General features: G+C 39.1%; 1 long non-coding RNA gene across 1 annotated transcript; it reads left to right on the forward strand.

Annotated features, from left to right (window-relative positions):
• The first annotated feature begins 4,464 nt into the window (after positions 1-4,464).
• Positions 4,465-20,951, forward strand: LOC130154694 (uncharacterized). The gene is made up of 3 exons (XR_008823823.1): positions 4,465-4,655; positions 11,448-11,504; positions 20,842-20,951. It is a non-coding gene; the product is annotated as an uncharacterized LOC130154694 (long non-coding RNA).
• The last annotated feature ends 6,826 nt before the right edge of the window (positions 20,952-27,777 follow it).

Here is a 27,777-nt window from a genome sequence, read left to right on the forward strand (position 1 = left end):
TCCACTTCCTCAGCATTGGTATGTCAGGGCAGTGATACAAATTCATTGCTGCTTGTCAGCTGTCTGGCATCTGCTGACAATGTCTGCAGGAAAAGTGAGTGGTTATATTTAAATATCTGTCAGCAAATATGACAAAAGACATGAATACTTCTCTGGGATTTGCAGTGACCTTTTCATTTGCCTTGAAGAGTTGTCTTCCTCTGATCAAGAAACTAATTAGATTGTTGGAACTTGCTGTACATCTCTATCACCGCACTGAGGAAATCCATTTCTCCATTTGACAGTGACTCTGCAGGATATCTCCATTCTTCCTAGAAGCCTGTGGCTACAAATAGTTAGACTTTCTCCATAGTTGAGGCCTAGGCTTCATACTGTGAAGGTGACAGCCCACTGACAACCTTGGTTGTAAGCAATTGCATTGTTTGGCAAAGCCAAATTACCTTGGAAGCTGATCTTGACTTTCCACAGTCCATTGGTACAGTCCTGTGATGGACCCCAAGGTGATAGCGCTAGGAAGTAGGCTGAAGGAGTTAAAAGCAGTCACCGCTTTCCATATGCCAAGAAGGTACTGTCTTCTGACACAGGGCATACATGCATCTGAATTTTCATAACATGGGAAGGGCATATCTATAAACAAGCTGGTAAAATGGATCTTTCAGTAACCCCAGCATCCAGCAGTGGTGGCAAGGATGAGTCTTTGCAGTGTCACATAGATGAACAATGGGACTGTGGCATGGTCTATTTTATCAGTGGATTAATTGCTATTTAATTTCATGATTTGCTGAAGACAATTGGGAAATTAAGGGAGTGCCAGGACCATACTCACAGAAGCTTCAGGTGGAGTAATCTCACTTAGACCGGAAAACAGTTGTAGATTCAAACTCTATCTGTTCACCACAGCATGGACATGGGAGGAACTCTTTCTGGTGGAGTACACTGCCTCTAGTGATAGCCAGACATCTCACAACAGATACACTAGATAAATATGCCCCCAGATCAGAGGCAGATTCTTTCTGGAAGTTCTTCTTTGCTGCAGATTTCACAGTCAAGGAAGTCCACCAAGGTCTTCAGTCTGTGTTCCTCCATAACACAGGACCTTGAACTTCACTCCGTTACTCTCTCCTCCAGTAGCTGTGGCCAGTTAAACTCTGCCAGGACAGGGATGCTGCACGGCAAGCAGCTACTTCCAGGGCAGATGAAGTGTGAGCCTGTTCCCTTCTTCCAGGCCAAGTGACATTGCTCCTTCTGAAGCAAGATGAGAAAAGACTCAAAAATCTCAGTTTTGAAAGATTTTATTTTCTACCCTATTTAGAGGACTCTCCACCTAGAGAAGAGGACTGCTTTTACCAGCTCACACAGGAGACTCAGGAGGCCTGTTTGTGTACAGCTTATCTGTGTGCCTGGCAGGGCTGCCCTTGGAAGAAAGGAATCAAGTTTCCTATATTCTGTGTCAGTAATATGGATCCCAGTGCATATTCAGCTGGGTCATAAAACCTCTCTTTGCTTACGATAACTATGAAAACACTAGCTGAATTGAATTGAAATACTGCTAAAGTGGTTTGTGGGGGCTCCTTATAAATAATCACCAAGATCCAGCTCCTGCAAGGCCACCGTATTTCATACAGTTTTGCTCCTTGCAATCTAGGGAGAAGGCAAGTTTCATAAACATGCACCGTCTTTATTAACAGCTAAAATTCTTGACTTTCTTTGAAACTTTTTTCCCTTTTTGCATGCTTCCCACTTCCCAAAGATAAGTACACAACTCAGTAGGTTACACTGTCCCAAACCCTGCCGCAATTCCAGGCAGGAAGTAATTCAGAAACCAATGTCAAATGCAGCTTAGATTGCTTTAGCTTTAAATTCTTAAATGAAATCCCTTGCCTGAATGCCACTTTGTTAGCAATATCACTCTGTCTCCAGTGATGCTACTGGTGGACATCCATGCACCCCATTAGTCCACGTGACCTCTTCTTATGACCAGGGGTTTGGGGTCCCCACAATATAGTGAGGGAATGAAGGTGTCTCCCCACACCTCGTGCTCAGTGTCTGTCTGCTAGCCCTCCTCCCCTTGCTTCACACCCAAGTGTGAGCGTCATGGAGACTTACATAGGCAGATCAATAGATTGACAGACAGACAATCAAAAACTGATGCATAGATACTCTCTCCCATGTTTCAAAAACCTTCACCTTCTCAGATGAGAAAGTATTCTTCGCTGTCTAAAAGGAGGGTAAAAAGTACTTTGTGAAAGACTTTATAAGGAGATCTGTGTTTCATGAATGCCTTCATCTAATCCTTGAGAGTTTCACCACTTATCCCTAGATTTAAAGGACTAAAAATTATCATTCCATGGGAAATTAGACCTAAATTACATGCCAGTGGAAATCATTATGCAACCAGCTTTAACTATAATGCTTCTTACATGCTCCCATACTGTTTATACTGCATATAGATGCTTAATTTAGTCTTTATCCTCTTTTAATGGTGACACTGTCCCCACCGTTAGCTGATATTTTAAACAGAAACTGAAACTTCTCATTAAAAGGTTTTGGGTTTGGCTTAGTTTAATTTTGTATGGTTTGGGTTTTTTTTCCCCTTTCTCTGTAAATTCTGTTCTGGTTTATTGAGAAAAAAGTTAACTTTCTGAAGTTGAGGTATTCTTTATATGCCTAAATGTTAGTAATACCCTAAATTTCTCCTTTTGTTTCTGCAATTCCCTTTACTTGGCAGATGGAAGGCAGGGAAATGAAGGGGAAGGAGATGTAAAAATACCCCAAAATATCCCCAGGAAACAAACATGTTATTCTCTTAAACTTTAAATCCTTCAAAAACACTTTTTGGTAATAATTTCTAATGCACTGAAGCTATTTACATTATCACCTATCAAACCTCCTTATCAATTTCAGAAGTTATTGACTATTTTCCAGGACAGCTCTGATTCAGAAGTCCCCAGGCCATGGATTCTAAGGGCTGTGGGATGTTTTCATGCCATTATATAACACAGAGCTCTCACATTTTCAGAGGTCATTACAGTGTCTTGTAAACACAAAAACATCATCACACTGGCATTCCTAATCTGGATCTGCCCAATGGCCCAGTCCTTTCCCACCAACCATGAACAGAACCAGATGCTTGCAATAGCAGAAGCAAAAACTCAGCCTCTGAAATAACCTGCCTGGGATGACTGTTCCTTCCTAGCCACCATTAGTTAGTTAATCTACTATAACAATTTAAAAAAGCACATCATGAAGAATGAACCAAACGACTTTAAGAATACTACATCACTAAAAGGTCTCATTTAGACAGCTGCAGCTGAGCTATACAGGCGATCAGTGAAAGCATCACAAATGAATGAATCTGCAGTACAACACAACACTGTAGTTAATTTCCTTTCCTATAAATTCTTGCTGGATCACTCACTTTGACAAGCAATATGTGTAGGACCAGAAAATAGTCATGGTATCGGTATTGTTGCCCAAAGGAGCAGGCATGTCTATTTGCTTATAATCACATTCTAATCATTTCCCAATAGTCATAAACCTAAGCATAGGGATCTCTGAGAGATGGGTTTAATGGACTGATGCTGATCAAAGAAAGAATGTGAGTTATGTATTATGAGCATGGGTCTAACCGAGATTCATTAGAGGATGCTCTCACATCTCACAAGTTAGACACCTCATCAAACAAGTCACTTAAAACCAGGCTGGAGGGAAGCACTGAACTGTTCGAATACTCTACTGGTGAATGAATAGATGCACAGGAATGGCTGGAAATATCCAGGTTATTCAATCCATCCAGCACTTTGGTTGCAGGCAACACACATTTAAGATTTAAGAATCAACTCCAGATCAAAGCATTTAAGTAGAGATATCTACAACTGGGTGGCCACACTGGGGCTGGGTGTCTAAATAGCTACTGCAGTCAGTGGAGACTCAGGTCTCCTTAAAGCAGACCGTGGCTGGTAAGCAGAAAGAACAGCTCTTCCACCTCCATGACAAGTTCTTTATTGATTATTCTGGCAGATCAGACATCCGCTCACCTCTAGATATGCAGGATAAAGTTCTTTATCCTCAGCTGAATTCCAGCTCTTTCCTAAGAGGAACGGTCATTCTGTCAACATCATTGAACACTCAGTAAAACAAACACCATGTGCTCCCAAAACCTGCACTGTAAAAGGCATGTGCAGGGAGAGTAATGGTTCAATTTAGTGTTCTGAATGAATGCATGTAGAGCCATTTGGGATGTCCCGGACTATCCAATGCATGCATACAGTTTTGGCAGACATAACACAGGACAGAAGAGCAATGACATAAAGCAATAGCTAGGGACCCAGCATATCTCAGCTGTGGCAGGTGGATTGGATGCATATAATATAATGCTATAGGGAAGCTTCTTGATCAGGTCTTAAAAAGAATGAATCATTGTGTCCTGATTTTGGCTGATATAGCATTAACTTTCTTCTTAGCAGCTGGTACAGCGCTGTGTTTTGGATTAGTATGAGAATAATGTTGATAACACACTGACGTTTTAGTTGTTGCTAAGTAGGGCTTACCCTAAGTCAAGGACTTTTCAGTTTCCCGTGGTCTGCCAGCGAGCAGGTGCACAAGAAGCTGGGAGGGAGCAGAGCCGGGACAGCTGACCCCAACTGGCCAAAGGGGTATTCCATACCATAGAATGTCATGCTTGGTGTATAAACTGGGGAGGGGGGTTAGCTGGGGGTGGACGATTGCTTCTCAGGACTGTCTGGGCATTGGTCAGTGGGTGGTGAGCTATTGCACCACAATAAACATCACTTGTTTATTTTCTTTTTTTCCCCTTGCATTTATTTCCTCTCTTTCTCCCTCCTTTTCTTTACAATCGTTGTTGTTGTTGTTGTTTTAATTATATTTAACTTTATTTCAATTATTTAATTGTTCTTATTTCAGCCCACGAGTTTTACCTTTTTCTGGTTCTCCTCCTCATACCAAACTACCGGGGGGGGAGGGGGGGGACGTGGGGAGAGTGAGTGGGTGAGTAGTGGCTCTTTGATATTTAGTTGTTGGCTGGAGTTAGACCGCAACACATTGCTTGAGGGATACAAGAAAAATAATGTAAAATTTACCTTTGCCTTAGAAAGCTACATCACTCTGCCAGCAACTATGTTTCTGTTTCAACATTTATTTCAAATTGCAACAAAGGATAAGAAGCAAGTTAAATAAAATTACATCCGTTCAGCTTAGATGCATCTTTTGTTTCTGGGAGAAGTGAAGAAATCAGAACTATTTGATTATTCAGCTCAGAGTTTGAGTAGCGCCTACCTGGTGCACAGCTACAGCTTGCAGATTCAGAAACAGGATCTAATTTTTGAGAAATGAAAGCTAGTAAAAACCAAACAAGCAAAAAGCAACAACAACAAAAAAAGCAAACATACAGAAAAAAACAAACCCTCCTGTGACAGATAACAGGCTGCAGCTAAAACCTGCTAAGCTCATTTTCAGTTTTGCTTCACAGACCTTGATTCAGCTCTTTAGGCACCTTAGGAGGTATTGATTGGGGAAATTTTTGGAAGCCACTAAGTTTGGCTGTGGCTCCTGAGAGGAGGAGAACTGATTCAATAAAGACTCTTCACTGGAGTAACAGAATAAAGCACGCTGAGTTAGCATGAGTAGCTGTTGCCTTGCTGCAGCCAGTAACTGTGTGACAAGATGTATAGTAAATAAAGGAAAGTATCAGAAGAAAGAACTGATGATGCAGATTATCAAAAATATTATGCTGAATTCTTGGTAAGAAGGATGTGATTGTACCAGCTGCAGAGTGGTGAGACCTAGTTTCAAAGACCCTGTCTTCGAAAAAAGACCCCTTGGCATTCTGGTGGGAACAGGGGTTTCCAAACCAGAAACTTTCCATATTTTTTGTCACATCCATTGCAAACAATGAAACCAACTTCTTTCATTATTTGGAAAGTCTTATTTTTCAAAGGGAGAACCAGGATATGAAAAGTAGAGTAAATTAGGACACAAATGTTTTCTTCTGATTCTTTCAGATTTTGGCAGTAGTCACATCAGTTGTTACTTCATGACAAGGCTTGAACCAGAACTTGGTTCTAACACAGTCTTCTCCCTCCTGCATCAGACCTTTGGAAACTGAAGTTGTGGGGCTATACCTGAAAGTTCAGAGGTTTAGGCATTAGTGAACTATATATCTATACAGGGACATAATGCTGGAGAAGGGAGCTGTGATAGATTCCTCGTAAACTTCCAGGTCTCTGCCTTCTTACTACATCTTCATAGCTTGCTTCAATAAAGCTACAAAGCACCACTCCCAGTAGCTTCACTCTTTGTCCCTACACTTGGTGCACCCTTGGTGCATTGACTGTCTCTAACTAGATACTTTAAAAAGTAAATGCAATATTCATGTTTGGTGACTCTCAGAAAGAACGTACGCTAATGGACGTGGTGGTCAAGCGCAGCCCCCAGAAGAACATTGTCTCATGAGTTTGTGTCTGATCTCTTTCTAATTAATGCAACTCAAAAATCTACATGTGTTAGATTAATACTTTCAAATTACATTTGGAGATGCCTCAGTGCATTCTAGCAGAAAAAATGCAAATAAATGTAGATTTCTGTTATTATCAGCTTCATCAAAGCAAACAAGCAGCAGCCGGGCCATTATTAGACTTTGATAAGAGTGCATATTGAATGATTTCCCTAAGGGATTCGGTAAAACTCATCTCATTCCATTTCCTTTTGTATAATAATACCAATTGTTTCATACAGCAACACCTGCACACAGTGTTGTCTGACCTCTTTATTTATTTATTTTATTTCTTGAAGGGGAAAAATACAAAACCTGTTCTTTTTCAGTTCTATATTGTAATTTCAAAATGTGCAGAGACTTGAATAAAGATATTCAGTCAGAAGCTGAAGAAAGTAGTGTTGCAAATGCATAATCATGCATTAATAAAATAATAGCTCTAAAAAGCAAGCACCAGAGATAAAGACGAGACTGAAAAGAAAGAGAAGCAGGAAAAGGAGAGTTCCTAAAAACATGAATTTCTTTTCTGAAAGCCAATAAAATGAGGAAATTTGCTACAAAGAAATAACTTCCATGTCTTGTAATACTCCAGTAGCATTTGTCAAGTAATCAATGTTAATTTTCTTTCCATTCAAAGCTATCATCAGAATTATTATTTTTGTAATACCTACATATATATAAAACTCAGACATGTTTATAACTCTATTTCAGTGCCAAAAAAACTTGTCTTGAATAATACTGTACAAGGTCACCCATGAAAAATAATCATTCCTAGAAACAATCATATCCTTGTCTGTAAAAGGAATTCTGTGTGCATTTTATGACTGATATTAAAAGACTTCTCTGCTTTGTAGAAAGTATCCTTGCAAAACAATCTATTGTCACAGTAAGTGTTTATCTCCTCAAAGGGTTTGTGAGGAATTCCAGGGGACTTACTACTCTGAGTAACAGTGATCCCCTCCAGCCCTCTGGATACTGATTTACCTTTATAGTCCAGTGTAACCCTGGCAGACCCATGGTTTAGTTGGTTGCTGGGACTTCTAACAAACAGTATTTGGCTGCAGGGGTTTCTGAGAAACAGTATTTGGACTGTGTTAAAATTACTGATAATAACTGGCAATATAACCATTTCCTGTTGCACCTAATGGGCAAAGTGCAAACATTTACAAAGTCCTTGCTCTATTAGATAGGGAAAATAAGAGGGGAAACTTGTGACAGCAGAACAGAGAGCTGGACAGACATCACAAAATCCAAGGCTCTTCTGCATCTTAACCAAGAGGTAATTGATTCCCACTCAGGAATTTATTAAAACTTTGCCTTAAATTTGACTGAATGTCTTACCTTCCTCTGATCTCCAGTCTCCCTGACCAAAATCTGCTCCAGAACCCCACTCTAGTAACACAGAAAAAGTTTCTTTAATTTTGAGGACAATTTTTTCAAGAAAGATCTATATCCATCTGTTTAGGACCACATCTTCCTTGGGAGAAATATTTCTTCTTTTTCTGAGACAGAGGTGATCCATAAATGCTCTTGGTGCTGCGGGAGAACATAACAAAGGGAAATGGTCACAAACTGCAGCTGGAGGGCTTCAGGCTGGACATTAGGAAAGTATTTTCCTGAGTGTATTGGCAGTAACCACCAGATAAGGTGTGGCATCTCCGTCCTAAAAGTTTTTTTAAGACTTGTTTGTCCAAAGCCGTAGTTGACCTGAGCTGCTGCTGGTGACAGTACTGACTTAAGCTGGAGCTGGACAACAGGATCCCCAGCGATGCCTTCCAACAAATGAGTCTGTGACTGTTCCAAGATGTTTATCTCAGAGGAATCATTCTACCTCTTCTTGAACTTTGTTCCACCAGATGAAGCAAAATGAACATATTTTCTCTGCTGTCTTTATAACCTGCTCTCTTACAACTGCTTCTGCGTACCTCTGCTCATTCCCACCTCCCTTCTGTATCTGTAGTCCAGTGTGAATGAGGTTTTTGGGATCCAGCTGACATAACTCTGTGTAGTTTTTCTAATGTCTTTTCCAGAGACATTAAATGCTTCCCTGTGTTTCTTCTGGAGGTATCTCACTTTACCTATTCAATCTAATACTTGCCTTTTTCTTGGTCACATCACCCCAGTGGCTCTTGGTCATCCTGTTGTTGACTCATTTACCTAAATATTACTTTTCCTCTGTAATTTCCTAATGAGGATTCAAGAATAATATAATTTATATTCTATAATGAACACTGACTATAGTTTCTGGGAATATGTCCTTGAACTTTACTTACCTGATTTCAATTAATCTAGACCTTAATGTCATCTAATTCATACTATGTAATATTCAGATTTTCTTTAATTTTATTTGGTACCTCTAACCCTGTGTCATATCAAATTTCATTAGCACAGTCTTTTTATGTTAAATTTCTGAAGAAGTATCACCCTGATGCCTGTTCTAGGGAATTCCACAAATAATTTCCCTTCAGCTAAATATTTCTCATTTTAGCACATGCTGTTGTAATCTCTCCTGTAATCATGACTTGCCTTGCAGTTATTTTACTAATAATGATTTTCTGCAATGTAACTACCATATTCCCATGCTGCACCATATCAAACACACTTCTGAAGTCTGAATAGATTAAACTTATTATATTTCCCTTACCTGAAATATAAAGAACGATTTTTTACCAACAGATGAATTAAGCACTAATAAAAGACAGCAGCATCCCACATTAGGAAATGGAACTAAAAGATCAGGTGGGGATCTCCCTTTCTGATTCTGCACCTTACTTTCTTCTGGCTTCCCTGACTTTACAAATGAACCTCTACTTTTTTTTTTTTTCTTTTTTTTTTTTTCTCTTTTTTTTTTTCCTGGATTGGAAAGGATGGGTTTTTTTCATCTATCAGTAAAAGTTTTAATTAAACATGTCTGCTGACATCCAGAATGAAACTAGGTAATATTCCTTTATTCAAGAAACCTGAAAGTGGAGTAAGATAATTCAGCCATGTGCACTTTTGTTTCCCTTTTGATAGTCCTCTTTGCCTTTTCGATTTTCACCTAAACAAGAATTGGTATAAGTTTACTTAAACCATATTTTAAAGACCAAAAAGCAACACTGAAGAGATTAGCTATCCACACTTTATAGATGTTAATGAGATCAGTTGTAGAAATCATGGATCCTCATCCTTACCAGCTTGGACATGATATACCCATGGGGAGGATATGGTCCCACATGTGGAAACCAGAAGAGGCACTTCTGCCAGTAACTGCAAAACAGGTTACAGTGCTCAGAGCACACTGCTGTGCTAGACACAATATGAAGAAATTTGGAGCTCAGTTCTTGCTTAGGAGGTCATTAAGAGCTGGATTTTGTTGTCCAGGCCAAGGAATCTGATGCCACTTAAGATGACAAAATCAATTAGATATTTTTAAAGATAAAACAGTTTCCAATCAGAAAAGCCACTCAGCTAGTATTCATTTTTATTAACACAAGTACAATTTGAGAATGTATTCACAATGGAATTTGGGTTTTTTTATTTATTTCTACACATGTAGTTAAGAGAAGACCACTGGGCTCATGAACATTCATGCTCAATATTATTTGGTGAGATAACCATATTTATATTTTGGCATTGCTTTGGTCCCTGGGAAATGCATTTTGAGTATTGCTGAACTGTCTCTGGAGCACACGAAGAACCACTGGGTGATTCTCCTGTGTTATCTCTAAAGTTTGCCTTTATTCCCTTGGTATATGTAAGTCATTGTGCATTATCAGATGGGAGATGGCAGAATGCTGTTTCCTCTCTGTCTCATGCAGATTGTTTTGCATAAAATAAATTACGTAGTCCGTACATGTAATTGTTCACAGACATAAAAGAAAACAAGAAGTGATGCTTTCTGCCTTATGTATACTATAAACAGCCAGAGCAGAATACAAGGAGACCCTCACATCCCTTACTTTGAAATATGAGTTCTGTGGCTTTACTGGGAAAGGAGTCATGGACATTTAGCTAAGGCTTAATATATGTTTCCATCTCCTTTGAGAGCTAGGAAAGAATAATATAGTCAATATTTTCTTTTCTTGAAAAATCTCAATTAAGTGACAATTGAATTTTTCAAAGTGAAAAGCCATTTGAACAGTCATTCAAGGAATGTTATGAAGTTAGATCTTGCTATTTTTATGTTTCAGAAATGAGAATTTCTAGATATTCTTCTGTTCAAAGCTATTTTTATTTTGATAATTACTTGCATTTTTGCAGTGCAATAAGTTTTGAAAATATTTTCAGACACTGAAATAATTAGAACAAAGATTTTTATGAACAGTTGTGGGTTTTTTTTTAAATTGATGTATTAAGAAAAAAAAGAAGATGCCACTTTTGTGGTCCAGTCCAGTACCAGGTCAGGATATAAACATGGTTTTGAGTAAAAAAAATTGTCACCTGGCTCACACAAATTAGAAAGCTTTTTCTCTCTTCTACCCCTGTTCTTCAGAATATAATTAAACATGATGGAAAAATCTAAAGAAACTTGCAAAATTATTACGGGGTACTGGTGATAACTAAATCTAAAACTTGACCAGCCATGACTTTGGTGTTTTGTTGTTGTTGTTGTTGTTGTCGTTTTGGGGGTGGGGGTTGGTTTATTTTTGTTTGTTTAGTTGGTTGTTGTTTTTTTTTTAATGGGACAGTTTCTGAAGTCAGACTGTTTCTGGAAACTTTCCTTTCTGAATCAGCATTCAAACATAAAAACCAAAATCTTGGTTTAAATTCATCAAAGTAACAAGAAGGAGTGTTTATAAGAAGTGATACTACTGCTGTCAGTAGGGCTTAAACAAAACTGAATGAAAGTGGTACCCATCTTCCTCTCCTATGAATAATTTTAATGGAAAAAAAATCAAGTTCAGATTTGTATGTGCTTCTTCTTGTGTGGTAACTGTATTTTGTACATCTGTAGGTGTCACTCGAAAATGCTAATTGATGTGCTGTCTACCTGAAACCTACTGTAACAAGTGTAAGTATACTGAAACAAATGTTACGACTGTAATATAAATCCTGGTTGATGGGTTTTAGTAATAGAAAAACAGAACAGGGAGGATGTTGCCGGCTGCAAGCCCAGCTTCTGATAACTTCAATGGCTGGCCTTATTCATGTTCAAAGTGAAGAGATTTAACAGCAACTACAATCAGCTACATAGAATTCATCTTCAGATTCAGTCTAGATAAAATATTAAGGAAGATGCACACTGAGTCTAGTTCTAGTGATGTGGGACAGCAGGACCTATCGTGATACCTAAGGTGTTACCCCAGACAGAAGATCAGGGAATGTAAAGAGTGGGTTTCATCACCAACTCATATTCCAGTGCCCTCCCAGATGTCCCAGCGTCTTTTTCCCCTTTTTTCTCCCCCTTCCCCATGTAGACATCTCATGAAAGCTTTTAAGAGGTATTTATAAGCACTCGTCTTATTAGAGGCACAATTGTGAACCTAATGAAACCATTCCTTTGGAACATCAGCTAATACATCTGCACGGATTTAATGGCGAAGGTCTGTGAAAAGGAGTGTTCTTTTTTGTAAATGCACAGTGAGGGCAACACTTCTTCAGCACAGAAAGCTAGGGAGATGGATGTGGAAGGAGCCACAGCAATCAAATAGGCTCTGACTTTTATTCAAGTCCGTAACTCACAATCCAGAAGGATGTGATAATAGCTAAAAAATACTGGCACTTTATAGGCTGGACCCATCCTTAGTACTAAAGCAGATAATATTTCGTTGCCTCTGTTATGGATTACAAAAGCCGAGCTGAGGATTCCTATTCTCACCCCAGACACTTGAAATCAAAGCTGCCTATTTCTCACTAAAATCAGCCTGTAGCAGAAGGACTGCCGGGGGATGTTTTTCCTTGCTTGCCTGACTGCCGGGGGATGTTTTTCCTTGCTTGCCTGACTGCTGAGGCACCAAACATTAGTCTCAAGTTGAGAACATATATCCAAGTCCCAAGTTGCTTTCACTGGCCATATACTGGAAACATGTGTAAGGAGAGTAGGGATGGTAGGGTGGACTGCAAAGGATTTTCCACTGGAGGACCACTGCCTGCCCCAGTACCTAGTATGAGAAAGGACAAGAGGTCAACCAACTGCTAGTGCCTATCTTTTGTCCCTCCCATTTTGGGGCCAAGTTCTGCAGCTCCCTCACCTTAGAGGCTCTTATTTCCCACGGATTTTTGATAGCTATCCCTTGGCTGCAATGAATAATGAAACTGTGGATTGTAGGTATGCACAGGGAATTTTTTTATACTTGTTTCTACACAGTATAGGTGTGTTTCATTTCACTTAGCCTGAAGTTAGATGCTTAAGCTGCTCTGTTATCCATGGCAAAACACATGCATCTCCAGAAGGCTGTCTCTCCCATTCGTTTTAAATATCTGTTGTAGGGTAGAATCAACCTCTTGCTGGTGGTGCCAGTCACTTTACTGTGTATCACAGTACATACAAGACTTCTCTAACCTTGATGTCTAACTTTTAGGCAGACAGCTCCAACTCACTGTCATTGTTATTTTTCTAAATGCACCAATAAAGATTGTAAAGCAGTTTCACAAATCTATCACCTCATCAGATTTATAGAAAAGGGCAGTCTTGCATTTTCAAGAGAATTCCTTCCTCATTTCCCAAGAATGGCAAAAGGTCACCTTAAGGTAGCCAATAAAAAACTGCAGATAAAGTAAAGAGAAAGTGTGTGGACTGATTCAGTGGAAAATAGAAACATATTTCATCTAGTGTTTCCAAGCTCCCTATAGGATTTTCTGTTCATAATTTCTTTGGTGAAGGCTTAGAAATCTATTTAGCCACTGTCAGATACCATGGACTAAAAAAGATACATACTTGTGGTTATGATTAATTCCTCCCATATAATCAACCATCTTCCCTTGTTGGCGGAGAGGAATGGACTATCGTATGTTGACTGAAAAGGCACATTGTAATTTTTTTGTAGTTTCTGCTTTGATTTGTGTTGATTTCTCTTCTCTAAGCCTGGCATATATATTGTATATGAGTATGCATAACTCGACAGCCTTTGTCTGACTTGGAAACAAATGTTTGATTGCTGCTCCAGCCGTTTGTGGGACAGAAATTCAAGTGGCATAAATCAGTTTAGTTTCACAGACTGCAAAAAAACCCCAAACAGTTCTGGTATATAGAATTAAAATATATGAAGTTATACATTTTGGACCTTGAGTCTTTCTCTTTTTTTGGTCTTTCTGAAGAAAAGCAACACAATTCAGCACAGGCAGAGTTACTCTTCTGAATACCTGTTTACAAGGACACACTTGACAGCAGCAACTGACTTGTTCCAACTGAATCACTGGCTGGAGCAGATAAGATATATTGAATTTTTAATTGTATTTCATCATGAATACAGCTGTTTCAAATCAGTCACTACAGAAGCCCCATTTAACTATTCTCTGCTGGTTTCCAGACAAGAGGAACCTCAAATTTAATTAGAAGAGTGAGATGCAGCCAAGAATTTGATAATTAACAGCAATTCTGATGGAACTAAGAACCCAAAAAGGATGAACAGCAAGAGATAAGATTGTTTTTAAGTAGAGGTAGTAAATGCATTTTTGCTTTTGTGGCTGAGAGATGCAAAGGCAAATGCCATCTCCACATACAAATCCCATGTTAGTCTGCATGGTGGCAATGAAATTTCAGTCATCTTGAGGCACTTTCTCTTCAAACCATGAAGCGAGATAGAAGCTGCTTTGGATAGCTAATAAAATATTAAGGATCTGATCTCACTTGATATGGTGACTCCTTGATCATGGCATTCAAATCTTAAATTTCCAACATGCTACGGAAACATGCAAAAGGAAGATTTTAGCTGTTTACCAGCTCTTAAATTTAGGTAGAGGCTGGCAGAGTAGAAGATGATCGTATGGGAAAGTGAGACTGTCAAAACTTGATGAAGAACTAACTTTTCCAGGAAAAGTAAACTTCATAAATAAATTTTAAATAATTATTTCTGGCAAGCATCATAAAGATAAGTGATAACAGCTAGCTGAAATAGTGATCCTAATCTTAGAGATTATTTTGCTTTGCGCACACATGTACCTGACCTTGCTGTATACCATCCAGCTTGGGAGTTGATGGACACCGAGTCACACTACCAGCACCCCATCAGATACCGTATAAACGCTTTGGGGCTCCTTGATGTGAAGTTGGAAGTCTGGTCCACCCCATGTTGTCATGCTTACTAGTACCTTGGTAGTGAGATTACAATTAACTTGGGTATGTAAAGGTTTGAACCACTGTAAAATTAAGGTTTTCATAACAGGCACAGTCTGCAAAGTCCCCAAAATAAAACCTCCCTCTTTCTTGGAAATTAGCTTTTTTGGGGGACATCCAAATCCAGGGGAGTGTCTAGAATCCACTCACCCTCCCTTTAAGAAAGGCTTCATGCTGTTGATGAAATTAGCAGTGCTATCCCTGCTGTTGGAGTGGGGGAACAAAAGGAAAAGATTGCCTCTGATTCAATATGTGGTTTCTAAATAAACACTAACACCATTGGCATTAGGAAACCCATCTGTTTCTTTATTTCTTTACCACTACAAAAGCTATGATATGTGATTGTAACAGATGTTTCATGTCTACAAATGATGATATGCTACATTATTAAACCAAGAGGGTCATTAAATTGAGTTGTACTCGTTTTTTCAGTCTATAGCTGCAAGATCATCAACATATAACCTTAGGGTTATAGAAACCCCTCTCATCCCTCTCCTGACTCAGCATGTAACTTACACAGCAAATACTGAGCAAATACCATGAACATCTCCATTAAAGCTTGGTTATGCAGAAGTGCCTGCAGGCATCTGTACAACTGTCAGAGCTAACATGTCTTAATGTTTTTTTTGCCAGAAGCACTTTTTATGTTTAGCTGCAAGTTGAAATAGTCAAATTCCAGTTGCCTGCCTAGATAAGAATGTGGATTCTCCACTGTTTTAGGTAATAATATTGGTCTAGTCTGTGGCAACTGAGAAATAAACAGCAGTTTCCATTTGAGCAAGGTGTCTTCATTAGTAGCAGCAGTAGTAATAGTAGTATTTCTATATTCTTTTTCTCTTTACCTTTAATCAACACCTCAGAACAAAGGGCTTTTCACATGCAGCTCTCTTCATTGTGCTTCTATTCATGGGGTATTCTTTCACACTGGAACTGCATGGAAACACATTATAGTAACATATTTTTGGCTCAATTTGAGTTGAAAGATGTCTATTTTCCATTTCCAAATACCATGTAAAAAGCTCAATGTTTTACTTTGCCTCTGGAGAATAACTGACAGAGTAGTATAAGCCCCAGAGCGAAGCAGGTTTTATTGAAAGATAATATTTCTTTATTGAAAATTAAAACAAAAAAAGAAAGAGAAAAGGAAAAAGAAAAAGAAAAAAAAGGATGACAGAACAGCTTGAGTATTTCAGAGATCTATTTAAAGTCTTTAATTAAAATCTAACTCCTTATTTAGCAAGATCCTTGGGATGACAGATACCCACAAATTTTCATTTTAAATTTTCGCAATGCACCAATATTATGGGCAGGATTGTTGGAAAGTTTAAGGAGAGTAGAAAAACAATATTTAAGGACACTATATTCAGGCCAAGCAAGTGGTGCAAGTGTGTGAACACTGTGAGTTAAAGACAGGTCCCAGACAAATAATTTAATAAAACATTCACTTGTAAGTACATTAGTATGTCTGTGTGCATTTTTGTACTGGACATGGCAGCCTTGCTAAAATAGACAGAGAAGAAATAATTGTCCTTTTGTCTCCAGCTGCTCAAAACTATTCCTTCCATATTTGAATCCTGTGCTGGAAAAAAACCCCAACAATATTTTTGGATCCACCTTGAAATAGTACCTTGGTTTACTAACATCTTAAGAAAGCTTGATTGATTTTTGTAAAATATTCATGGTTTTAATTTATGTGAGGTTGCACTGACTTTCATGGGGATGGATAACAGTATAGAAATGCCTAATAATTTTAAGCCTGAATATGAATTGCCCTTTGAGCCTAAGTCCGTAATTAATTTCTGCGCCCCCCCCCCCCCCCCCCCCAGGAAAGAACAGGTATAAACACTGGGAGCTTCTGGAGAAGGATGAGACAGTAAAATTATGCATTATGCATTTCAAAAATATAGTGATAACCTGTACAATCAGCTGCAAGACTCTTATGTACATTCCTGATTAATCCAGCAAACATGTAATTCCTAAAGGTGTTTTCTTTACTAATTTAAGAACTCAAAATGCTCATAATACCAGTGAGAGAAAGGAAGAGAAGAAAAACAGTGTTAGGGAAGAAAGAGTTTTGGAAAGATCCTAGAAAAAGTTGTTAGAATTACTATTTGTCTACTGATTTCACATGGGTCAAAGACATCTGCCCAGCCAAGTGGGCATTTTGGGCTAACAGCTAGCTAGCAGATTATGTAGCCAAAGCAGCAAACATTGCATTTGCTTGTCTTTAATTCCCCACTGTAAAAAAAGCCATGTTCCATCAACAGCACAGCAACAGCATGCAGCTTTAAACATAGTTGTATGCACACACCATACAAAGGCAGTTAGACACTTTTCCCATCTTCTCCCCTATAGAGGAGGAACGAGCAGCAGAGACAGTGTGTGATGGACTGACCGCAGCCCCATTCCCCATCCCCCTGCACCACTGGTGGGGGAAGGAGGTAGAGAAAATGGGAGTGAAGGAGAGCCCAGGAAGAAGAGAAGGGTGGGGGAAGGTGGTTTGGAGTTTTGATTTTTATTTCTCATTATCCTGCTTTGATTTGAATGGTAATAAATTCAACTAATTTCCCCATGTTGACTCTGTTTTGCCCAGACAGTAAGAGCTGAGATCTCCCTGTCCTTATCTCCACCCACGAGCCTTTCCTTACGTTTCCTCTCTCCTGTCTGGTTGAGGAGGAAAATGATAAAGCAGCTTTGGTGGGCACCTGGCATCCAGCCAGGGTCAAACCACCAGACCAGCTGATATTGAGACAAATAAATACATATTTTCAATTCAATAGAGCATTCAGTCCTGTACTCCAGTATTTTCTTGACTCAGAGCACACAACCTAATACTTCTTCAAGGCTTTGCTATATACAAAATGAGTTGCTGTTTTCTAGCCAGCAATTGCCTGGGTCACAATGTCATCCTTTCCTCCACAGATACATCTTTTTGCATATATTTCCTTTCCAGATATCCAGATAATTCACTCCAGGTAGTAACCTGTTTTGTCAGAATGGCCAGAGCAAGCAAGGATTGAATCAAACTGATCTTTGCTCTATAGTAGCTCCTCCTTCAGAAGACAGGAAAAGATAGGTCATTGAACAAGCATGGGGAAAGCACCATTTATGTCTTGATTGTGTTGATCTGAAAGTGGCTCAGGCCTGGCTATGAAGAAGGGTGTCTAACTAGCAGATCTGAAAACTGTTTGTCAAAAACGGGCAGTACCCTGGAGGGAAATTAAGACATTGCAACAAAAAGAGGGATGCTGAGATGGGAAGAGCAGGGAGATTTCCAAAATGCTCACCTAGTGTATTGTCTTCTAGATTACACTGTCCCCCCAAAATGACAACAAGCAGATGATCCTGTCATCGTGATCAATGGGCAGAGATAGATAAGCAGTGCTATTGTTTCACTGTGAATTATTTTTGAATAATTATTTCGATTTCCCCATCTGCACTCCTTTGTTAAGCACAGAAGCAAATGTCTCTTAGTGGGCCTATTCCTGGATGACTCCTTGGTCTCCACTGTCTTTCTTGATATCTTCTCCTACTTCTAGCAGGTCTCTTTGGAAGGGTCCCTTCACTGTTGTAAACATAGCGCTTTCAGGTGGCCTAAACACAAGTACCATTTTCTCATCCTGATGCACAAATTTCTCCATATTCATGTGTGCTATAGCCATACAGTCACTTTTAATGAAAAAATAAATAAAGCAGTGACAACGGAAACCGCCTAGTCAATATATAATGTTGAAGCTCTACCAGAAATGTTTTACCTACCAGTACCAAGTATGCTATTCTGGACTACTAAAACAGCTGCTTGTATCTTTCCCACCTTCTTCCATAAGGAAAAATACTGCTATCTCTGATCATGAAAGCATGGCCAAGGCATTGCCTATAATTAATTTGCCTAAAATAATTTGAACTCACATTCAAAAAGTATGTGAGTTCGAAGTTACACAGGCCTAGTGTTTAAAAGACTTCTCTATGGAGGATGAACTTGTAAAGAAGAATTTCTTATAGCCTTGGAATTTCAGTGAGTATGTGGGTAGTAAGCCTCTGACTTCAAAGACTCAGTTTCATCTTTACCTGATCTCAGTAGGAGAGTAAAATTCATCTTATTGAGAATTTTCTGGAGCTGTAGAGTGAAGGCAGATGCAATTTTAAAATACACTGTCTAATAAATACCTTATTATGTGCACCACTGTGTATTACTACAGCTGACCAGATTGGAAGCATTTCTATTTGGACTTTTTAAAAGATACTGTTTAGCTGGCTAATGAAAAACTTAGATTCAAAATGTATTTAGATGCAAAATCATGGGCAGCGTTTCTCTTGTGTCTCTTGGAGGAACTGAAATAAGATGTTTCCATTTTCTTTACAATTGTCATGTTGTGATTTGCTTTTGAGTGTGATTTTTTTTATTGTTATTTTTCTTTTTGAAGTTGCTGTCTGTCTAAGCAGAGATTGTATTTAAGATCAATAGCATTGGACTAAATGAGCCCCTCTGCTTTGATATTGAAGCTAATCAGCTCTTGTTTGGCTTTTGAAACCTTTCAGGAATCTTCTCAGAAACATTATAATGACAGACTCCTTAATATAAAACTTCTAATCTGTTAGAAAGTGGATTTCTAACACTTTGTGTGACTAACTGGAAAGTTTGTTTGTATATTGCACCAAACATAGGTACTATCCATTCTTTCTCTGGATATTCTAGCTACAGAAAACAATTTCATTTTTCCAGACACCTGTACAAACACTGCAGATTCTCCAGGACAGAGGCACCCAGCGTCTTCCTTGTCATTCCCAGAACTTTCTTTTGCTGGTCACGTGCTGTAGCTCCCCAGGTAGTGCCACAACCCCATAACCAAGCCTGCCTGTCCTCTAACCCAGAGTGCAGAAAAATATAGCACTGCATACCACTGCAGTTTTCAAACAGAAAGATGGTTATAACCTGGGCACTTCCCACTGGGCATCATTTTTTTCTGTAAGAACTCTCAGTCAGACTTGCCCAATATCATGCTGTGAGTCTACAGCAAAGCGAGCCACAGACCTCAAGAGACCCGACTTCTGTTCTGTCCATCTTAACACATCCTTCTGTCTTTCTAGCCAGGCACCTCTTGAGGAGCTCAGGAGACATTCACAGGATGACTGCTTTTCCCTTTTTCCATTCGCTTCCTTTCCCTAGACAGAACCTTTTACAGGCCCTAGGTTCCCTAGGTTCCTCTCCAAAGTGTTTCCTGTTATCAGGAGTTTTTCCTGGGTTACCAGGGTAAAGCCCTTCATTTTTCAGCACTACATATAGCTTCCATCTACAGAGATGTCCCTGGAGTTGCAGGTCAGAAGGAGCAGCCTCTGGCACAGATTCTCACAATCCCATGCCCAAAAAGCAGGGGTTTGGGGTCAGTTTTCAGTTGGTGGAGATATACCAAATCTGATTTCTATGCTATAAGCACGACTTGCAATTTAGGTCTTGTTTTTCAGCAGAAAAAGGAAATAAGACTGGGCTGACTTTTGTTAGGAGAGAGCAACACAGTGATAACATGGCCTTTCAGGGACTGTGAAGGTTGCTTCATCAGCTTTACTTTTGCTCTCCACCCTTTGTCCTGACAAAAGTTTTGCCCTTTGCCAGCCAAGGCAAAAAACAGCACAGAAAGGTGGTTGAAGAAAAATTGATTCTGCAGGGCGAGAGTTAAATTATGGTACCTGGAATTTATTCAAACATCAAGGTCATATACTCCTTGGAATACCATATCTAAATTTGGAGAGGAAATCACTGAGCTGATGAAAGATCAGACCTGTGCTTTCCATGTCTACTTTTAGAGACGATAACCCTACTTCTTGTAGAAGAGAGCAGCGCAGTGTTTCATTAGAGACCCCTGAAATCTCAGCCAGTCACCTTGTCACCACCAGCCAGGCGCCACCAGAGGAGTTGTGGGTGAATTTGAGTCCCCTTTCCAAAAGGGCATAAACTTCCAATCAAATTTGGAAGATAGTCTTCAAATGGCCTAGAAATATAATTATCCAATGAAAATTAAATTGTGAATGCTTAAGGACAAGAACTGGACAGCAGTGACTGGCATTTCTCTTTTAGCTCAGCTGTAACTGGATCTGTTTGGAACTAGTGTAAGCTTGGGCCCTGAGACTTCCAAGACTGCAAGATTGAAACGTGGAGCTGTGGCTGGATCCAAAGGCCTGGAAGCTTCACTTGACTCCTAATCTTCAGTTATGGAGGTAAAGTATTCCCTAGCATGGGTTTTGCAAAGATTTCTCAGAGACGACATCACTGCTTATACTTGTTTATCAAGTTGGCATGCAGCCATGAACAGATTTGTATTATATATGTATATTTCTATAATTACCTGTTATAATGACAATGCAGTCATACATCCTAGAGTAGTATGAGACTAGAAGTCAGATTCTTATCCAGCTGAAAAAAAAGAAAGATTTATTTGCATCTAGCTATGCAATGGGTTTTGCCCAGCTGTCACAGCACAGGCAAAACTAGCAGGCTACAACAAGGCTTTACCATGGGTCAGATTCTCCTGTCTATGCTATTTTCCCATCCTCCTGAGGCCAGACCACTCTGCTCCTAGTCTCACCTATGTCCAGGTTCTTGGTTCTTCCTTCTCCAGGCTCCTCCCCCATCCAGGCTCCCCTCCTACTCGCCTCAGGGCTATTTAACTACTTAGCTGGAATGAGCTACAGCTGCACATCATCCATGTCAATCAAGCCACTGCCTTCCAGGCAAGGCCACAGCTGCACATTATCAATGCTAATCAACCCACTGCCTTCGTTTCATTCCTCTACACCCAGTGCACGATAAAGTTCAAAAATTAGGGGTTTTTTTGAGAAGCAAAAAACCAAATAAAATGGTAGTAGTTTCTAAGTTGTCACAGTTACTTGGCATACCATATAAAACAGCTGCTAGGAGTTAATCCCTGAGAAAATCTGAGCTATCTTTGACAAACACCATTTAATTCTTTCAAGGGTCATTCCTTTGGCCTCTACCGCAGGATTTGTCTTTGCTTCTGAAATGCGGATGCCAAGGATTATTCTTCAATTGAGCTGTCAGTCCAAAGTGGTGCTGCGCTATTAACCTGACACCAGAAAGCTGCTGACAGCAGTGACCATGTGTCAGGCAATTCTGCCTGATGTGAGAAGCAGTTGATATGTTCAGAATGAGGGGCAGATAAACTGCCACGAGCTTCTTTGGCTTCTGGGGTTGGAAGATGCTGCTTTGCTCTGACTTTGGTGCCAAGGAAAAGCAGAAGACTGAAGAGGTTGGGGTGTCTTGCTTCATCTTTAGGCACTGTGTAATGTTAAAAAAGTCACACAACTTCCCTGTGGCTTTGACTGTTAAATCAGGCTTATGCTGTCAAATTTTGTGGACAATTTCTCTCTGTACAATCACACAACATTTTAACCCAAATGACACTGAACATCTTGTCAAGTGATGTTGCCCCATCGACAGTGGCAAAGATCACTGATGTATCTAACTGTCCCTTCTTCATTTGGGATGTCAGGGCTGGCCCATAACTACAGGTGAGGCCACGTCAGTGAATACTTTGGAAGTCATCTTAATTTCTAAGGTAGTTAAACTCTTCTTGGTTCTTGAGGGTCAATAACGAAGAACTAAGTCACCTTAGGATGCTACTCTGTCATCTTAGGAAGGCCTTTTTAATACTAAATTTTATTTTACTTAGAATTTTGGAGGAATCCTGCCTTACTTTTGAAATACCTGTGTAGCTCCTTGCCCAAGGATTTCGCTGGGAAGCCTTGTTTGTGCCTGCCATTCTCCACTGCTTACATATGGTTACTGTGTGTCTTTTGCAAAGAATGCATTGTTGCTGCTGCTTTAATATTTTTTTTCCTGAGAGTCTTTTTAGGAAAAAATATAATATTAATATTTCCAGTAACACATATTTCCTATTTTCCATTTTATTTCCTGTTTTTCTCCTTAGTAACAAGGAATAACTAGATAATTTGGTTCCTCCTGATTTGTGTTGATTCTTGAGAACAAGGTTCAGGCCAAGTTTTTTGACAACTGCACCAACTAGTCAGAACAAAGCTACAACACACGCTGACAACATCTTAGCGAATAAACTAAATCTCTTCCTTTCTGAGTTGAGTTTTGTCCTGTTGCTCTGTTATTTCACATGAATCATAAAATCACTAATGAAAAGGGTATTAATAGGCACAGGCACTTCTTTACAGGATGGTAGAGTAACTGGACAGTAAATGGAATGAGTTTGGGTTAGTGTCACTGAGAATTAGCCTAACCAACAGCAGCAGTGACAATTAATATTGAAGCCATGACATTTACAGATACTTTCAAACAAAGCTTCTGGGAAAGGTGCTTATTGCATTTAAAAAGACCTTGCTTAATCTTTATGTGGGTGATGTTTTCTTAAGCCAGAGGCTAATGCACATCTGAAGCCTGAAAGGACTGTTAGATTATTTACTATAACTCCCTGATGGCTAGGCAGACTTCCTAAATGGACTTTGCTATAGGCTTGAGACAAAAGTCTTATTGCAGACTATCGGGTAAGAGCACACTAAATGCTGGAATAGGGTGGTATGACTCTGATACCCTGTATTGTCAGCCAGCATATCCTAACCTTCAGAAATATTCCTAGACTCACTCTCCACATAGCCAGGGCTGGCAATGCTGGATTTATCATGCAATCAGAACTGTTATGCTCATCGAGGCACCAGAAATATATATAAAAAAAAATAATAATAGAAGAAGCAGCTGGCATCTCTTTACGCTCCTCTTTACTGTGCTCCTGGCCAGAATCTTCAACGTGTAAAACATCTCACAGAAATACAGAGGTATTTGGTGATATTATACCTACACTCCAATTAACATCAATGCTTTCTCTTTTTGCTAGCTAACTGTCCAAGAAATTGATTTCATTACTTTCAAAACTTTCAACAAACTCAGATGATCTGTCAAAGAGATGTATGAGCCATTGAAATCCACAACTACATTACTTCAAGCCATAATTAAAAAGTTGGGTCCCTACTCCAGCCCTCCGCCATTGATTTCTAAGGAAAGAACATTTCAGCGGTGATGTAAACCCCAATGAATCACCAAACTTCAAGCAGAAAAAAATATATAGCTCCTCCCAAACAATCTCATATAATGAGCTTTACTGAGAAAAAAAAGGTGGGGGGAGGGTTAGGGAAGAAAGTTTAAATGATTGTAAATTTGGATTGTGTATAACCATTTAGGATTAAAGTCAAGTAAAATTTGACATTTTATTGATACTTGCAGTATTTAAAGCTGACAAGTACTACATTAAATTTTACCATGTAAATCTGATATGAGAATGAAAAACCTCTTGCACTTTACTTAGGAGCTGTTGTAACGCAATGGAAGTAGAAATGCCATGCAAAAAAATATTTGTCTACTGTCCACTAATCCTTCCAAGTTTTCTAAAGCTTTTTTCAGTTACCTGAACAGGCTTTGCTCCTTTGTTTTTCCAATTTCATCTCCGTGACAGGAATCTTATTTAAAAAAAAAACAACACAACAATGATGAAGCCAGCCAATGTTTGTTGTTTGTTTTGTTTTTTCTTTTCAGCAGTAGCTGTTATATTTGTCCTGATGAAACTGAAGCTGTAAGACTCTGCTTCCTGCTTTGTGGCTCTCCCTGAGACAACTGCAAAGGTATCACCCTTGTTTGAGTGCTAATTGTGTCTTCCTGTATCTTTATCACATGCTGACTCTTCTGAACAGGAGCAGCAAACCAGTATAGCAACGACAGTACACTTGCCACTTGTATTATGCTTCTGTGCCACCTTGTAAAGTTCTTCATGGTTTTTGTTTGGTTTTTTTTTCTGAAGAAGAATGTTTCTGCTTTTCCTTACTACAGAAAAACCAAGTCTCCAAGAGGTCAGAAGAACAGATCTCTCTTAACAGATTTCCCTTCCACAGGATGAAAAAAAGTAATGAATAAATAAATAATGCATCAGACTTCTGACAATCCAGATGTTTCCTTAAGAAACAAATTTCAGTTGAAGGTATAAACTTGCTAGAAGTCTAAACACACAGGAGATCAAAAGGTTAAGTACAATACAGAACTGAATGGGTTAAAAGACTACATCTGTTAAATGAATATATTTCCTCACTGATATCCCACCAAGTGGTATTTCATTAAATGCCTTTCAAAAGAAAAACCTCTTAAAAAATATAGAGAAATAAACCTGACAAGAGGACTGATGTGCCTAGGGAAAGACCGATTTTTGTTATTGTTTATCTAAAAAGAACCCTTGCACGAATATCTGGAATAAACCTCTAGAGAGCAGGGTTCACAAACAGAGAGCAAAAGAACGTATGAGGTTCAGCAAAGGCCACCTCTGTCCTTAAACCACTATTTATCTGTGTTATAGGGCTGTTAAGAAAATGACATTTCCATACACCACTGCAATCTGTTTAACAAGCTTCTACTGCATTGGAAAATCTTTTCTGTTGTTCATTAAATTTGCTGTAAGGCATCTAGCTAATAGATCGATGGATCACTTTGTCCATCATTTTCCAGTCTAGGTTCTCACTGCTGATGTGGCTGGAAAGATAGCAAACTTTTAATACTGGTCTTAAAGCACTAGGGTGGGATTATGAAGGTTTTTAAGATATTTGGGCATCTGAAAGTCAGGATTCTTAAGGCTCATTCCACTCTCTCTTTCCTGCTCATTTTACCACCATCAGTTTACAGGCACCCTGCCAAGGGGCAATAAAGAAATGTCTAAAGAATAATTGCTCTCAGTGGGTGCAGTAGAAGTATCTTCTCTAGCAGAGTACCTTCTCTAAGACTCACTGCAGTGTTCACTACTGTGCTATGGCTTCCCTACCTGTGCTTGGTTCAAGAGGGAAAAGGTAAGGTCTCCTTAAGGAAGCTGGAGACTGCTGGTTTAACTCAAAAGGGATTGGCAAGGCCCAGAGTGCTCGATAGGGAAACACCCCCTACAGCTGATAAGAAATGTTGAGCAGAAGGATGAATGAGATTGTGGACCCTAGTCTTCTCAAGATATTTGGGGATTTAAACCCGGGAAAGGATGAGATACTTCTTCCTAATGCTTTAAGTTTCAGTGATTAAACCATGGCATTTCAATTTTGATTGGGGAATGGAAATCCAGGCATTCTAGAACCTCCACCACTGCACTTTTTCATACCCAAAAGAGCTGCATTTCATGGACAGAGGATGCTGCAGGAGTTATAAGAACTGTCATTTCAAAAGTGGCTGTAAGAACTTGATTTTCAGTCATCCCTACCTAAGTATCTTTTGCAATGAAAGTTACAATAAAAAATGAAATCTAAATTTCACAGAATTTAGCTACCTCTCTTCACCCAAGTGTGAAAATAATAGTGATTCTTTTGGCTTTGGGGTGTTTTTTAGCAATCCATAGAAAATGCCTGGAGAGAAAATTCAGATATACGATAGGACAGCTGAAAGTATAAAGAAAATGCAAATAACATGCAAATACCAGCATGACTGTAAAACAGCCCACTTAAATGAACACCATGATATCTATAGTATAAATACAATGCATATCCATTCCTCATTTTAATACACTTTTAACATCAACAGAGTTTCTCCAGAAATGGTGACATATGTGAAGGTACCTTCAGTCAGTTAGGGGGAAAACTAAAGTTTATTTGTTTCTGAGTTCTGTTACCTCTGCTTATTCCTCTTTCTAGAAAGAATTATATAAAAACAGTGTGTTACTCTTCAGTTCACCATCAGGCATTGAAATATTCAAATCAGCTTTGGCAGGGTGAATTTTCCTGATCACAGGAGCTGACAGAACATGGTACACAGACTGACAAATTGATCTGGAGATGTTTTTCACTGTTCATAATAAAGTTACACAGAAAGGGCAGATGCAGAAAGTGCATGAAGCAACTCTCCCTTAGACATTGAAAAGATGGGATTCAGAAACTGTAATACTTTTCATTACATGATTGTTGTGTATCTGACTTGCATTCAACAAATCAAGGCAAATCCTACTGAGGCATACATAATGCTTTCAGCAACAGATGCTGACAGGTGCATTAATAAATCATGATCATCATTAGAATTCTTAAACCAATATTTTACTGCCAGACATGCTGTTTATTACAATCTCTTACTTTCATTTAATCTGTTTATTTATTCAGATTGTACTAATCTTCGCATAAGACATTAATTACTCAAATGGCTGTAGCAGATTAGTTTACAAAGGTCATGATCAACACAATCAGGGTCTGGAACAGACAGTTGATGCTTTGACATGGAAAATGGGAGTCAGGACTCTAGAGACAGTAGTAATAAGACTTAATTGTGAAATAGTGTGTGTTGGCAGTTGAGAGTCAAGTTCAAGCAAACCTGATTTCTGGATTGCAGTACGGTTGGGTCTTGGGTAACAGAAATTGAAAGAATAGACTTCAGAGTAAATGTGTTTGCAATAAGACTGTTGTAGTGGGTTGCACAACTATTCCTCTGTCTTTAGTTAGAAATTCTCCTTTCCTCTGTGTATGATGGACAGAAGACCTTAGCAGTAGCCTCCCTCAGCACAGCATCCCTCATTGATTTTTACCTGAAGATGCTTGCAGTAATTTGGCAATAAGCAGCTATTCAATTAATGCTCTTACTGCTGGCTAGGTCACAGTGGGTCCCCAATGCTCAGGCCACCTTCATAGTGGCCTGAGTTAGTGCAGGTTTCTTCTCATTTCACCTTTCCACAGATTCTCCTAAACCAAGAAATTGGTCAGGCTGGAATGACCGTCTCTGAGATAACATTATTATAACATTATTCCCTGAAATTTAAGAACAGCTTTGGCTTTATCTGTTTTAAACTCAAAAAAAGCTGCAGGCGTGTGTGTGTGTTCCACATTGTATACCTAATAACTATGGATAAAGAAGAGACAAGGTCCTATGTCCGCACCATCCCAGTTACCAACAGAAAAGACTGGAAAAAGAAATCTTCTGAATAGGTTCACCACTGAGACCAGACCACTTCGTACCACAACAGTAATGAATTTCATT

This window comes from Falco biarmicus, chromosome 9 (genome assembly GCF_023638135.1).
Source record: "Falco biarmicus isolate bFalBia1 chromosome 9, bFalBia1.pri, whole genome shotgun sequence".
Classification (NCBI taxonomy): Eukaryota; Metazoa; Chordata; class Aves; order Falconiformes; family Falconidae; genus Falco; species Falco biarmicus.